The following is a 17,244-nucleotide window of genomic DNA, read 5'->3' on the forward strand; positions in this document are numbered from 1 at the left end:
TGTGTTGAGCTTTTACAGGAGGACAACACCTAAAAAGCCCATCTCTGCCAGTAGGAACACGTTGAAGGAGTCTCAAGGTGTAAAACCAGGTTTGAACTTTTCCTTCATTCAGAGCAATTACAAGTATCTCTCATCATTAGCATAATGATAATAGAAGCTTAATTATCTCACTACCTCTGCCAAATGTGAGGAGAATTAGGTGGTGGGTTCAGAAGTTGCTGACAGAGATGTTCACTTGTGCTGCTAATGGGGCTGCATGGAAAATGGCACTCTTGGCAATTTCAATTGCATTGCTAAGTATGACTTTTCTATAAAATAATCTGCTATAAATTTAGCAGCGTGACCTAAAAGGCAGGGCTTTGGACTGAGCTTAGAACTGGAGTCTATTTCCAGTTCTTTTGCAGATCTGCATAGTGACTATAGCAAAAAACTTTTGGTCTCTCATTTTCTGCATCTGTTAAACACCTTTAGAGAAGATCAAGTCATGCTTTGAAATCTGACTTCAAATGTATATTGCTATTGAGGACCTTAGACTTATTATTATAGGGAGTATAGAGGGCAAACCAATCTGTTTGCATCTGAGTTTGACAAGATCTGAGTTACAGCAGGTTTCATTTATGTTGTAACAGAAGCTGGTCACTAGAAAAGAACTATAGCATTTTCACTCTTTACTACTGTCAACCTAAGATAAAGGCATTTTCTACACAGTTCTTACAAGTACTGCATTACTGCAGAAATATGTAAAACTTATTTCATAGCCATGACACTGTTCTTCTGAAGTATGATTTTTGTAGTCCAAATCAAAGGGATTGGAATTTAAATAACAAATAACAAGTTTTGTCTAAGTATGAGGTAAAAAATTTAAAATATAGGGAAAAGCTACACACATAAAACTTAGTACCTTATCAGACTTGTTTTTCTTTCAGCTTCTCCTCATTTCTATTAATTTTTTTAATGTTTTTTGCTTAGTTCCTTCAATACAGTACTGAAAACAACCCTGCATTGTCAAAATGGCAGATGGCCAGAAACTAGACAGCTTTCCAAGAATAAATTCTGGGCCATAAGCACTCTAGATAAGCAATGTAAGTTTTCATATGAGTGCAGAAAAATAAAACATATGTACTGATATCTAAACCGCCTTAAGAACAGGAATAAAACTAGTATCATGTTCTTCAGGCTAAGTTCCTATGGGAAGGTTTTTAAAATACATTTGTTTAAACATGTATTTTTGAAGATCATTGTCTTGGGTTATGTCTGACTTTTTCACACTGAGAACCTTGACCTCTTATCCTGCCTAGTTGTGGAAAATTTCTGTAGACAATTATCTTTTGATATTAAAAATAAGTGACCAGATAGATCCACCTGGGTTCCAGTATATAAACAAAATTAAACAAAACACAAGAAGAAAAAGTCCATGTTTCAATCTTCTGATACCATGGCCTTTGGCATATATTACTGCTACATAAAAGCATCTCCCTAGGCATGGAACCTAACATATTCCAAGGATTCTTTTTTGCTTTGTGCAGAATAAGATGGCTCCCAAACATTCCCACATTGGTGGATTCTTTCCCATTAGCAAGTGAGGGACATTTGTGTGATTTCTCTTACTTGGAAGTGTCTGTCTAAGTTAGGTGAAACAAAATAATTTTTAGTTGTCACAAGGATGTGTTTTAGCAGCATTTAGTCTTAAAATGAGAATTTGTGTTCATGACACAAGCTTCTCTGTTGTAGATATTCTTCAAATTGACTTGATCTTGGAAAATTCCTGCTGAGTCTAAGTGTCATTTCTAATCATGCAGACATATTTTAAACTTCTAGACATGCATAAATATATGGATAAATTACCTGGTTCATGTGCACATGTGGTTTTGGTCACCTTTGTTAGGAGACACTGAGTCCAGTAGCCTGAGAGAAACAGAGCTGGAGCAGCTCCATGGTCAAGCTTCCTTGGTCAAGCCAGTAGCATGTATTCCTTGTGGGAGCACATGTGTATATAACTGATACTCACACATAAGCCTGGATAGGCACACAAATTAACAAAGACAGAAGCACTCATGCAAACACAAACTGCCTAATCAAAGATGTTCTGTACAGGGAGAGAGAAACAACTTTCTAGGTGCTCAAGACAACAAATTCACTATACCTTTAAAATGAACCAAATTGTAGTAATTTACATGTGAACTTTTAGAAAATAATTTAATATTCTCCACTTTTACAAGGTTAACTTTTTCATGGCTTCTTGATCACACAGATATCTAATCAACATCCCAATTTAGCTTTTGAAAGCATTTACTTGCCCTCTGGTTTCCTTCAATGTTATTACAGTGTGTAGTTTAAATCTTCTTTAATCTGCTTCAATTCTGGCAGACTGATTAATAAACATTAATTATAAAGATGCTGAGTAGGCATTATGAAAGAAGGGGATGAAGAGGAGGTAATGGCTGGGGAAAGGAGGATAAAATGTGGTGATCTTTCTAGTCTGATATGTTGTTCTCTGTGAGTATGTCTTTATGTTCCCTGTTATATCAAGTCCAGCAAGCAATCACAGGTAACTAACCCCTGACTTCTGCTGCCACACAGCCAGAGCTTCCTCTCATGCATTTGCACCCCAGCCTCAGTCTCTACTCTCCCCTGTGACAGTATGTTACAGACCTTGTCCATCATGGGTTTGCCATCTGGCTATACCTGGCACTCAGCAAAGCCCTGCATCGTGAGCACACTCACAGTCAGTCTTGAGCTTGGGTTTCTCTCATTACCCAACACACTGCTGGCATCCTTGAGCCCATAAGCCTGCACAGCATTGCTCTGGGCATCCCAGATGACATGACCTGAGCAGCCTTTGTGCCAGACCCTGGCACTGAGAATGGGCCTTGCTGGGAACAAACTACTCTATCCATTTGGGTTTTCTTCACTGTGAGTTTTTTGACTCTTGGTTGAATAAAGTTAAAAACAAGAAAGGCTGTTTAACCAGACATCAAACCACCAAAACCCTCCAGTTTGTGCCCCTGAAAGCTTAAGGGATAGTGTCAGCAGTGGAGGGTAATGAGATAGAGCAGGGTCTGCTGTTTTGGCAGGAAAAGCCAAAGAGAGCATAGAAATTTGTGGAAGACAGGAAACTTATTTTCCAAGTCAGAAAAGTGAAATAAGGGTAATGTACTCTGGGATAGAAGTAGAGAATAAAATTCCTGCTAATAGATCATATTAATTCAGGAAGATATATTTAGACCTGCTGAAAAGTGGTAACAAATATTTACGGGTACAAATTGTGATTAGAAAAAGCATGTCCCTAATTTCTCTTACTTGGTGAGTTGAACTAACACAGTATACAATTCCCATATCTATTCATTTGACAATATGATGGTGTGGATGAAGTGGTGGATTAACTTACTGTTGGTCTGAAAAACCCATTAAAATAGGGTACTGTGAGAGATTAAGAACTTCAACTTTGGAAGCAAAATCCTGTGCTTTCTGTTTCTACTGTGATGACTGCCAGCTGGTTTCCATGTCCTTTCTATGGGTACTGTTCCTTTATTACATCAAAAAACCTCTTCTCTTTCCTGTGTGAAGTCATTAAGTTGTTTTTCTAAAGTCTCACTAAGCAGTGATATCACTCACTGAGAAAGGTAGATCTTTCACCAGCCACTATTTTTACTATAAAGACCTAAAATCCTGCAAATGGTCACAGAATCATTCCTTGGCTCTGATTCTGGAGCAGGCTTAGGCTTAGGAAATCCAGATTCTTCTCTTTCTCTGGTCAGGGGTTTCTCCTATTGTGTTGGGCAGTAGCATAGGCCAAGAGTTAAAAACATTTCTATGTCTTAACTTGAAAAATTTCAAGCTGGTTTTCCAAGAAAAGGAGCTAAGAATATGCAGGAGGCACCAAATAATTTTTAAATGCTACATTTTCCTTCCCATTATTTACTTTTTTTTTAATTTCAATGCCATGATTATTAGCATTTGTAATGAATGGAGTAGCTACACGAGCTGAGAATTCAAAGTTTAAAAACAGATCTCTTTCAGAATGCCCTGATTTAAACCCTTAAGCTTGGTGTTCTCAGTGTTCATTAGTCACTTTTGGTCCTCTTAGTATTTCTCTTGCTGGGTCTCAGCAGGACAGGCACAGTACAAATACATTTGCACCTAAGCAAGGTGTGCCATGGAAAGACTTGGAATAAAACAGACCTCTGAACTTCAGACACAACTAAGTGGCAAAAGTTTCTGTCATCTTTCCCTGAAGGCTTTGCTGCAGGGTCATTATCTTTCCCTTTTATGTTAAACTCCCCACACATTTTAGAAACAGCCTTCACCATAATGGAAGGACATAAACTTAGATAGCTACAATGACTGATTGCTTTTTCTGTGTTACTACACCATAGTGTTTTACATTTGTGTCTTCAATTTCACGGTGGATTAGAATATATTTCTAGTTCACTAGCAGAAATTGGCATCTGTTCAATAAACTATCCCAGAGATATATTCCTTCTTATGGAGGTGATGTTCTAATGCTTCCTTCCATTTTCAAAGCTATTTTGAGGCACTCAAAGTCAGCTTTATTAAGCTGATAGATCAAGAGTGGAGATTTAGGCACAGAAAAGCTCAGCACTGCTGAACCTAACATATGTGTCTAGCCCGCATACTGTCATTAACACTGCTGAATTATGTGTCTGGGCATAGTATTTCATAAGGCTCTTAGGTCCTCCTGGCTTCCTCCCAAACCCCAGAACTTCTGGAAGACAGTTTTTGTTCTCCCTAGACCCCATTCTATTGTACTCATGGATACAATTCTGCAAAAAAGCTTCTAGTCTTCATGAAATAGTACTTTCCCATCCTGGCTAAATGTAGATTAATCCAAGAGACACTGTCAAAAATGCACTACTATGCTTTATCTGACAGAAAATGACTAATGATTATTTGGCAGTTATGACATTTAAATATTGATAGTCTTCCTTTAAAGCTCTTATATGTCATTATTTAATTTTTCTTTTTTTGCTTTGTATAAATATGCAATCAATTTGCACCTAGTTATGCACTTGTCACTCAACTCCCACCTACAGTTTTCCACACTGCTATTCTGGCTAAGCATGAATTAAAATTATTTAGCCATGTTGGATCAACTGTTTTTGCTTGAAAATTCTTCATATCCAGAAACATTGAGGTAATAATAAAGATAATAATGTTGATGTTGGTGATAATAATAACAATAGCAACAGCAAAATAACAATAATAATAAAATAAAATAAAATAAAATAATAATAATATTAAAAAATAACATTGATAACAAGACGAAGACAAAGAAGAAGAAGAAGCAATATTCTAACGAAGTAAGAGTAAATTAATAATGCAAAGTACTGATGAAAGGTAGTAGCATCTATTCCAGCTATTACATCCAGATATCCATTGTTTTGGAAGGAAGCTGTGATGGTAGGGTTTAATATGAGCCTTTAAAATATTGGCATTGAAAATGGAAACGAAAAAAGCACCACTGGCTAGACCTTTGACTGAAAGTTGGATTATCAAAAGGCAGGAGCTGGGAGAAAGCACAAAAAAGCCTTTGAAAGAGGAAGCAGGACAATAGCATGATATTTACTCCATAGTAATTCTGGTTCAATAAATTTTTATAATACTAATGTATTTTTATAAGGAGTAGGCAAGAACAGTAACAATATCCTCAACACAGGAGGGACATTGATTAAGCAAATTAAGTCCAGAGGAGGGAAACCAAGATGATCAGAGGGGTAGAGGAACTCTCCCATGAGGAAAGGCTGAGAGAATTGCTCAGCCTGGACAAGAGAAGGCTTCCAGGTGATTGTATTGCAGCCCTTCAGTACCTAAAGGAGGACTATAAGAAATCTGAAAGGAAACTCTTCAGAAAGGCTTGTGAACATACAGCAGAAGGTAATGTCTTCAAACTGAGAGGAGGATTAGATTAGCCATTAGGACAAAATTCTCTGCTGTGAGGGTGAAAGGCACTGGAACAGGGCTCTGGATAGAGCTCTGAGCAGAAGGGGTCTCTCACACAGCAGGAAGCAGATGATCTTTAAGGTCCCTCCCAACCCAAAGCATTCTATGATTCTATGACAATAGAGAATGCAATTCCAATTAACCTGAAAAGCATATAAAAGTGAGAGATTTTGTCTGAATTTCTTCTTTAATGAATTTTCATTGCATATGAAAATATGTGAAGACATAAATTGTACTCAGAATCACAAGGAATGCCTCAAAGACACTGCAGTAAAGAAAACTATAATAATTAACACATGTAATATTAAGAAATAATAAGTCCAAAGACAATTTAACTTGTGTTCCAAAAGCCATTGAGCTCTTTAAGGAGATGGAATTGCAGGACTTGAGAGACTGTGAATTAGCTGAGACTTGCAAAAGTACAAAAATGTTTCTACTGCTCCCTGTACAGCAGCAGGTGGGCCAACATCCCAGCCAACGTGCTGAGCAGCTGAAGCTGAGTGCCCTGAAGGGGAAAGGGAATCTCCTGAAGTGTGAATGATGTTTAATATACTCTATCTGTACAAAAACCATATGTCCATTAATAGCTCAAAACTCTACACATCTTTCAATATTTTTGGGGAACTTTCACTAGGATTACTTCAAGAAGTAACTTTTAGGTAAACTGTATTTATTGTAAGTTTGTGATTGGTCTGATATCCCACTATGCCAGAGCTACAGGAGACCTGTATATGTGGTTGTGCACAGCAGGAGAGGTATTGCTTCCCTCCCCTTTTGTATTTCTCAACACAAGAATATAAGTCCCATTGTGCCCTCATATTTTATTTAAACTGTGTTTACCACAAAAGCAACAACTAGCAGTTTGTACAGAAGTGCTTGCAGTTTAGTAGATAATTAGCAATGTGGATGGCTCTTTTGGCTTTTCAGCCTTTTTAGAGCAAAGATGTAGAAAAAGATCCTGAAAATATTTTCATAAGCCTAATGTTTGTTTCAGAATTTGGACTGCAAAGAGCAGGGCAATGACTACTCCCATGGCATTTCCTGATTTGTCTTTTTGGTTGGCATTGGCAAGTTCAGAAATACAAATAGTGCACTTTTGCATGTTTTTGCTGCTGAGATATGATGTAGCATCTCATGGGAGGTGGCTCCCCACACCTGCTGAATCATTCTGCAGGCTCCATCTCAGCAGTGCACCTGAGCTTCCCTCCCATAGAAAGAGGGACAGAGGGGGAGCTGTTGTAGAGGTGCCTTGTCCTGAGGTGGGAGGCCAGCTGACCCACAGGCAAACCCAATCAGAAGCTGTCCAGGTTCCATGGGTGATGTTGTTCCTGTTAACTGAAGTGTGTTGGAGCAAAGAGGGGATAATAAAATCATGTAAGCACAGCAATCATAAAGTGCTGAGGGGTAAAGAAGAAATAAAACAAACTCGGAGGCATCTAGGAGAAAGAACTATCAAAATGCAAAATGGGCTTCATTCAGTATGTAAATCAATCAGAATCTGCATTTGGTTTCTGTCTTACAGCAGTCTGTAATTAGAAGTGTTCTGACTACTGTTTGTTGCTGGTACAAGAGCCAAGAGAAATTCTAGTTAATTGCCTAACATTGCAAAGCCTTATAGCACAGAGAAGAGTTTCATTTAATGTATCAAATTCTGAATTTGGCTCCTGCTCCAGGAGCTTTTATACATTCTCTTTTTCATGCTAGAACATTTCTGACTATCCCAAAACCTAGCTGAAGGTTTGAGGAGAGGTATTACTAAGTTAAAAGTTTGACCCTGTCTCAAATTAGAGGAAAAGGTACTTACCAATGTAGTGAATATATTTAGTACATGTCAGTTGAGTTGCTTATAAATCTCCTTAATAGCATAATAGTGCATTTTTGGGCCATGGATGCTATTACTGGTTAACATTTGAAAGCACCTTCTAAAACATAATTTACAAGGTATGTGGCCTTTAAAGACATTTTCAGCTGAAGGTCTTCTCTGATAGCTGCTGGTCACTTGCATGTCCTTGGCTTATAATATGTCTGGCAGGTTACGATGGAATAGCTCTTGATAACTCAGCACATCACTTTCAAGAAGCTACTTAGATTTTCTTTTATTTTTAAATTAACCCAGTCTAATGAAGACTGTTACCTTTAGGGGCAGGAGAGGTCTGAATTGCCTAAAAAATTAAAATGTTCAGATCATAATGAGAAACAAAATGAAGTATAAAGGACATAAAAAGTGATGATGTCACACAGCTGGACTGTCACATAAATAGCTTTAGGGAAAGATCTTGAGTCTTTAGTAAGATGCACGATATTTATAACACAGAAGGCTGTCCTAAAGATACCAGGCAGCCCAGATTTTATCAGAATGTGAGTTAAATATTGATGAACCAGATTGTAACCATTCTTTAACACTCAAAACCATGTAATGGTCAGTGCACAAACGTGTTGCCCAGTTTAGTTACTTAATGAATTAAATCAGGCAACATATTAAATAGTTTGCTGGATGTATTTTATTTACTAAATAGGTTTATGATCATTTCCTGAGTCCATTCTCTTCAATATTTCTTAGGGAGTTTTAGCTTCCCTAAATGAGCTTTGGGAAATTCAGACGTAGAGTTAATTATTGTGGTGAGGCTCTCATCCAAGTTTCAAAAACATTTACCACAGAATTGTTTACCTGCTGTCGCAGGTTTGAGACCTGGGTTTATATGCTGGATTTTAAAATAAAAATAAACAAAGCATTAAAAAAATTAAAAATACAAAGATAAAAATGTACATCAAAACAGAATCTCATATGACATGAAAAAAAATTATACGTTCCAATTTAATGTGCAATCTCTTAGGGACAAATTCAAATGACCTAAATTCTATCAAAACCTATCTAACATGCCATCTGCTTTTGACTGGCTCTTTTTTTGAGAAGCCTAACCATGAAAAATTGTAGCTAATCTCAACAAAATCTTCCTAGGAAAACAAATCTAAATAAGCCAGTGTTTTGGCAACTGGTTTTCAGTCTTTATTTTTTTAAGAATTTCCATCCCTCTAAATCAATAAACTTTTTGACTTCTCTGTTTGGCAAGTTTTTCAACCAGAACTCCCTGAAGTGCAGGGATCTGTGAGGTGATGCTGTAGGTGACAAAATCCAGGAAAAATTCCCCCTCTCTTGCTAGTGCTCTTCCTGTGAGATCCAGGTGGAACTTGGGTGGTCCTTGAAGCCTCACAGTGAATCATTCTGTTTTAATAACATTTAGAAAAGCAGCATATATATAACCTGGTGTGACTGTGTGCCAATAATGAGTCATTTCTTCTCTTAAGATGATAAAACATTTTAATTATCATGTATTATCCCCCAGATTATAACAGAGATGTAGTATTCACTGCACAACTGTCTATAGATTTCTTCCACAAACATTTGCAATAGTGAAGGTGAATGTCACAGTGCTTAACAGCACCTTTTTCAGACAGAAATCAATTCTGTGAGAGGTAAAATTCACAACTTCCATTGATTTCAATACAAATTAAATATTCATTTTTTCACAGAATTACATGTAATAAGTGGGTATGTGACATCTCACACATGCTCTGTTATTAGTCTATGAATAGCTTCAGTTGAAAAAATTATCTTTGCTAACACTGAATTGCTCTAAAATAGATTTTGAGCATTGACAAATTTAAAGTTTTCTCTGCAGAAATCAAATGCCTTCAAACATTCTTTTTATCTGTAATCCCAGCAGCTCATAGTGTAATTACATTCAGACTTATTGATGCACCTCTAATCACACTGGTTTTCCTCAGTTTTACTGACCACAGTGGTATGATGCCTTTTGTGCACAACTCTCTGTCTTTTGATCATTTTTCTTCCTTTCCTCTTAAATATGTGATTTTTAGCATCACTTTGCTTGCCCCTTCCCATTTGCCCATAGAGTGAGTCACACTTACAGAAGATTTTTCCAATATTCCTCCTGATGCTTCTGCCAAGACTGCAAGTAGAGAGGGTTCACAAAGTAATTTTACTTTCTTCCCTTGAGACAGACACGTGAGACACTCTAATCTTCACTTTTTCTGCAGTAATATATAACTTAGGGCTGTATTATTACACGCACTTTTCCCACTATCCAGTGACATGAAGAATTTGTAGCACAATCAGAATGCCATGGCACAAACTTTGCAATGAGTCCATGATGCTTGCCGTGCCTATCTAATTAATCTTGGACATTCTCTTATGACTATAACATAAATTGCTCAGCTAAATAAGATACCAGTACCTCTTATGGGCAAACCTTTATTGTCATTTGCAAAGAACTCCCTATATTTATTTTTTTAAATGAATGAAAACGTCATCCACCTTAATTTTATTTTGTACAATGTGCAAAGATGTAACCCGACTCACATTGTCTTGATACTCCACCTACAAATCCTGAAAATGAGCCATTAACATAAGTCAGAAAACATCCACAGTTTTCTTCATTTGGCACAGTTGCCAAAGAAGCAAAAAAAAAAAAGTATTTGAATTGAATTCTGCCAGAATGCTAATGGGCAATTACTCTATCTGTCTATTAGGAGTTAGTTTAGTTTTCATGCACTGAGTCCTCCTTGTCTACACAAATATGGCTGGATGAACTAACTGGCACAGAAACTTTGAAAAAACCAAAACAGTTTTTTTTCCAATCATGTAGAAATTGTGAATACTCTCCTGCAGAACACATACTGACAAAAAAAGGAATACATTGTACCAGACTGGCAAAATAATTTGGATCTTCTTGACCTCTGAACTAGTACATCCTGTGTGGTAATCTGCAGTATGGTGGGAAAGAAATTACTCATTCTGATAATTGTTAAACATAGAATCATAGAACCATGAAATCATAGAATGGTTTGGGTTGGAAGGACCTTCAAGATCCTCTACTTCCAACTCCCCTGCTGCAGACAGGGACACCTTCTGCTTTACCACGTTGCTCAGAGCCCTATCCAACCTGGCCTTGAGCACTTCCAGGGAAGGGACATCCACAACTTCTCTGGGCAGCCTGTTCCAGTGCTTTCCACCCTCACAGCAAAGAATTTCTTCGTAATATCTGATCTAATCCTACTCTCAGTTTGAAGACATTACCTCCTTCAATTGTTCACAAGCCTTTGTGAACAATTCCCCTTCAGATTTCTTGTAGTCCTCCTTTAGGTACTGAAGGGCTGCGATACAATTGCCTGGAAGCCTTCTCCTGTCCAGGCTGAGCAATTGCAATTCTCTCAGCCTTTCCTCATGGGAGAGTTCCTCTACCCCTCTGATCATCTTGGTTTCCGTCCTCTGCACTCGCTCCAACAGTTCCCTGCTCTGGGGAGCCCAGAGCTGATGCAGCCCTGCAGGTGGGCTCTCACCAGAGCAGAGCAGAGCAGAGCAGAGCAGAGCAGAGCAGAGCAGAGGGATCCCCTCCCTGGCCCTGCTGCCCACGCTGCTCTGGATGCAGCCCAGGACACGTTTGGCTCTCTGGGCTGGCAGTGCCCAGGGCTGGCTCATGTGCAGCCTCTCAGCCAGCAGCACCCCCAAGTCCTTCTGGGCAGGGCTGCTCTGGGGCTGTTCATCCCCAGCCTGTGCTGATACCAGGGTTGCCCCAGCCCAGTTGCAGCACCTTGCACTTGACTCTGTTAAACCTCATGAGGTTTGCATGTGTTCATTTCTCAAGATCCCTCTGGATTCCTTATTTCTGACAAAGTTATGGTGAAGTCTTAAACAGAGTTGTGTAGTGGCTGCTGGCATGGCTGAGCACTGTCTTACAAATAGCATTGCTGGAGCCAAGAAAACTCCTCCCAGGGATCAGCCTTCACACGGCTGAATGAAGACTCTTTATCTGGCTTGGGAGTATTAGAATTGTTTCTATTTGCTCTTCTGTTTGAGATTGAAAGAAGCTGTCTCTTGTTTATTCTGAGTCTGTTCTCTGTCTGAGGAGAAATGTTCTTACAAGAAGATGATGTCATTAGGAGGGTTTATTATTTGCATGTGATTTATTGCATTTATGTCAGGTTATTGTATGATTGTCTTGGGAACACTGCAAAATTTTCACACACAATTACATTTCAGTAGCATACCATATCAAGAATTACTTAGTTAAATGAGAACAAGAGGTATATATTTTCCCTCAAAATATGTACTCTATTCCACCAGCTGTAAGCCCCTCCATTTTCTTTCAGAAAAAGCAGAAGAGCTGGGGGGAGGATGAGAAAGCAATGCATTCATTGACTGATCTTAGAGCAGACTTGTAATCCTGCTTGCCTTTCTGCCTCAAGTCTATTATTCTGGAAGCTCTTGGGAGCTAGCAGTTCTTTTTCTATAACATAATTGATTATTGGAGAAAAAGCAGAGCTAGGATCTGAATTAGAGACTCTAGAAGCACTTCTTCCTCTCTCAAGAAAGGCTGCAGTGGGAAAGTTGGGATTCTCTAAACTGAATCTGAAGTCAGAAAGGTTCATCACTCAGTTGTGAAATAGCTTTTATGTTCAAGAGGAAATGTAAAAAGAATAGATACAGTAATACTTCTTAAATTATTTCTTTAAGCTTTGAAAACATACAGTAAGAGGAAGGTACACTGTGACTTCTCTGTAACATTAGCTATTGTATTCTTCTTCAAATGAAGATAAGGCTAAATAATAAAATTAGATCTAAAAATAAGAAAGTTAGATTAGGATTGCCCTTGTTTTATTGTTTATTGCCAAGGAAAAGCAAATTCCAAGCAAAATTTAAATGCTGTTTTCATGCCATGGAGTCCAAATATTTTCAAGTGATAAAGATGATTAATAACAATGCGAGTCAAAATTAGGGTAAACTGAACTGGAAATCATTAAATAGTAATGAAAACCAATAAAGAAATAAAATCAAGTGTATTTGCTTAAGTCAGTGCTTGCTAAAAATGTATCTGAATGTGCTCTGCCAAATACAAATTAAATCAAATCGTGCGCTACTCTCTACATTTGTCTTCTCTGTTTACAACGTATCAAGCTATATGGTTAATAAGAGAAAAAAAAAGCTTGAACTAATACTTTATTAGCCTTCATTTAGCACTGGAAAAGCAAGGGAGGCGCTCTGAATGTTCAGTTAGTGCTGTAAGAGGATTAACAGCAATGAGGATTGATAACTTTGACAATATGGTTGTACAAAGAACAAAAATTACTGCCAGCATTTAATAAACTTGGCAATTTCTGTGTACAACTCCTCAATAAGTTTAACAGGAGTGTTTTCTTGCATAATAATTTATTTCCTTTACATAAAGCATTATAATTTTACAAGTTTCTCCATCATACCTCTAGATCTCAGCTGAGCCCTTGGCAAGAACAGGATGAATATTTTTTGGCAAGTTACAGTATGGTAAAAGAGGGGCCTTCAAGCTGCTGAAATGCAGTGCCAGACATATACCCACATAATATTATTATCCCTCTTTTTGGCAGAACTCCTTGCTCCAGTTTGTTTACAAGTGTCATTCCTGTTTTCCTAAAATTAATTTGTGCTTCTGGCTTTAACAACACAAAGCCACAAAAAATTTTTTCAGTCATCCTTTTCCTAATTTCCACCCTCCCCACAACATATATATATATAGCTTTTATTACTAAACACTTGATTTTGTATCCAAACTGCATTAGCAAGTCTACTTCTATCTGCCTTCACCTGTCAGTGGCTTTTTTACCAAGATCCTCCATCATAAGTTTCTAGATATACACTACCAGACCCCTTGGAAGCTGAAGTTTGAGTCAATACTATGCTAATTCAAAGTTTCTTGTAGTCTGCCCTAAGCAGAGTTGTCATTTGGCATCTCAGAGTAACATGGGCATACTGCTCTCCTCTCACATCATTTAGATTCTGATACTCAAATATATGACAATGTTATCTTACTATTTGATAGTAATGAATTAACATCTGGACATTGGGTATGAATCCTTCCCTGTGCTCTGTGCTCCCCTGGCTCCTTGGAGCTGTTTTACTTTGTATAAATATTGGATAGTCCATGGAGGCAAGCCTCCTTGATCTCATTTCACAGTCAAAGAACTCCTGTGCCGTATGGGATGGCAGGTTATAGGCACAGCAGCAAATTCCACAAGGTCTTTCAGTGCCCTGGAGTCCTACCTGCAAACCTCTTGTTACTCATTAATCATTGCTCCTTCCACTGCTGTCAGAAAGGGTTCTGGGCTGGGGGGGCAGTTGTTGGGTTGGGGATTTTTTTGGTGGTCGTTTTTTTCTTTCAAGGCTGATATGTTTCCAAGTAAAGTTTCTGGTTTTATGGGAAGGAAGGAAGGAAGGAAGGAAGGAAGGAAGGAAGGAAGGAAGGAAGGAAGGAAGGAAGGAAGGAAGGAAGGAAGGAAGGAAGGAAGGAAGGAAGGAAGGAAGGAAGGAAGGAAGGAAGGAAGGAAGGAAGGAAGGAAGGAAGGAAGGAAGGAAGGAAGGAAGGAAGGAAGGAAGGAAGGAAGGAAGGAAGGAAGGAAGGAAGGAAGGAAGGAAGGAAGGAAGGAAGGAAGGAAGGAAGGAAGGAAGGAAGGAAGGAAGGAAGGAAGGAAGGAAGGAAGGAAGGAAGGAAGGAAGGAAGGAAGGAAGGAAGGAAGGAAGGAAGGAAGGAAGGAAGGAAGGAAGGAAGGAAGGAAGGAAGGAAGGAAGGAATTCTGGATCATCTATCATAAACATCTTTGTAAAACCCCATCCCTTTTGCAACTGTTCCATCTTTGTTATCTTCTTGTACATGCTCTGTTCTGAAGCTGCCTATCTCTAAACAGCTCCATGAACATGAGTTTCTCCTCTCAGATTGCTGTAACAATGTCTCCTTTCTTTCAGGCTGGCTCTGGGCCAGTCCAGCTTCTTAGTTTAGCTTTTTCTGTTCCAGTATAATGGGTAAGATAAGCCACTATCAGTCTCCTTACAGCTAAATCTTCACAAATTCCATTACTTTGGAAGGACTCCATCTCCCTGCTGTCTCACATAAAGTTATGGAGACTAGTTTGGCCAAAAAATATTCCCCAAGCACACATTGCATGGCACATTACACACAAGCACTGCCTGCTCACAAACATTTTTAATTAGAGATAATGACAAGAAAAGCCATGTTCCAGAAATGCGCATATGCAAGTGTAACACAGTTTTCATATATGAATTAATTCTTTCCAAGTTAAATAGGAGGGATCCTAAATTCTCTATTTTTGTATAGACACAAAAACATTGCAGATCTTTCCTATATAAAGGAGGTCATTCAAATCTGCTGTTACCCTCACTCTGCAGCAATAGGTCCCTATGTATCAAAGCCCCATGTGTTGAGCAAAAACTACCAAGAAAAAGCAATGGAACGATTTCTTATGCAAGTTCCAAAACACTCTCTCTGTCAGAAAACAGTATCTGATGATGAATACATGTTCAGGGAAATATGTTAACTCTTGTTGAACTGATAGATACAGTCAAATGAAAAAGTTGGTTTTGGCATAGGGGACATTGTTATGGTCTAAAAGAGAAGTGGCAAACTCCACAGGATGAAAAAGGTGTTTGGTAGCTGTGAAGCAGAAAGGGATGTTTGCAAGAGGTGAGGGGGTAGCTAACCCCTGTGTTTCAAAGAAATAGAAACAGGTATTTATCACATCTAGATCATTGAAAGAATGATTGTGGGAAAATTACAGGAGGAGGTAAAATCAGTGTCTTGATGGATTCCTTGATTTTAATATCTCCAAACATATTTTAAAAGTAAGCCTGGATCGCAACAAGACATCCTCCACTCGAAACTGATTTGTTATGATGACAATTGTTTGCTTTAGGGAGTGTATCAGGGTGCATAACCAAACCAGGTTTGCCTCCACACGTTCCATGAAGGTATATCGTTTACTGAATAAGGAGCATATATTTTCACTGACATGGGAAATTATTTAGGTGAGGAAAAAAGCATGCAAAGGAGCCTGGAAATACCATATATTTCCCACAGCCACCTTCTGGTTAACCCCAAAGAAGGTGGTGCTAGTGGGAGATTGCATTCTGCCTCTTTTTGTTTATTTTTTTACTTAGTATTTTTTTGTTTGAGTTTAAAGCTCTTTGGAGCTACTACTGTTTGTAGAAACAGCTCTTATTTTGTTAAATTAAAAAAAAAAAAAGACAAGCCTTTTTCCAATTAAAATTTCTTTTTTTTCAAAGTAAAGAAATTCTTAAATATATTACATCTATAGAGTAAATGCCTCAGAAATGCAGTCTCATGATCTGTAAATCTCACTGGAATGATTATTCCAAGGTCCTTGGTTTGGAACTAAAAATAAAGATTCTAATGGAAAAGCAGCATGTATTATGACTTGTTGTTTTCCAGCTGTGCTAGTGACAATTCTTCAGTCATTTGAAACATTTTTGCCTAACAGGATTCTCATTTCTGCAATTGTAGGGTGTGTTTTGGGATGAACTCTGCAGAACAGAGCAGGAGGATCAGTGCAGCATGATTTTCTTCTTTCTGCAGGTCCACCTTCATGTCACAGTCAAGGTCTTGAAGAAAAATATAGTGGGAATTAAAATGATTGGAGTGGTACAAGAGAGCAGTAGCTATACAAGACTGCATGGCATCCTTTATAGACTGTGGAGAGTAAAAAAACATGAAAAGACAAGACATAATTGTTGCATAAGCCAATATCCAAAATGACACTGAGCAAACAGGAAAACTGGACAGATGTGTAAAAGAGTAATACTGGTGTTCTTCCATAAATCCTCATAACAGTGCACTGAATTTTTTTAATTTACCTTTCCTCACATGCCTTTAACTCTGCCAAATGCTTCCTCTGATTGCACATTTTCGTTATAAATGTTCCATGGCAAAAGTCAGTTACTTTCTATTTTCACAACTGAGCTTTACCCTGTGATACAGAAAATGGCTAGTTATTTTTGGAACAGACCTGGCTGCTACTGCAAGGGGGAACAGATTAACTTCTGTGATTTTATCCAGTGGAAATCTTTTCACAGGCACAGCTCCAGCTAAAGCAAAGGTGTGTCAGCCACTGACTGTCTCCAGTCCTAATCCAAAGCTGAGAGGATAATTCTGACTGGTTTGCTGACTTACAGTATCCAAACCAACAGAATGGCAGGAAAGATGCTGCAACTGCACTAAACACAGTACCCATAAAAGAGAAACATCATTTGCTATTTAAAGTATGCTCAAACCTTTTCAAAATATCATTTTACCAAGAGGCTCAATGGTAGATTAAGTAACACTACAGTGCAACAAATAATACATTTTGTTCTACATGCATCATCATAAATGTGATATGAAATCTCTTCACACCTCTTTTTACAAAGGCTCACTGATGTAA

This window comes from Agelaius phoeniceus, chromosome 6, assembly GCF_051311805.1.
Source record: "Agelaius phoeniceus isolate bAgePho1 chromosome 6, bAgePho1.hap1, whole genome shotgun sequence".
Classification (NCBI taxonomy): domain Eukaryota; kingdom Metazoa; phylum Chordata; class Aves; order Passeriformes; family Icteridae; genus Agelaius; species Agelaius phoeniceus.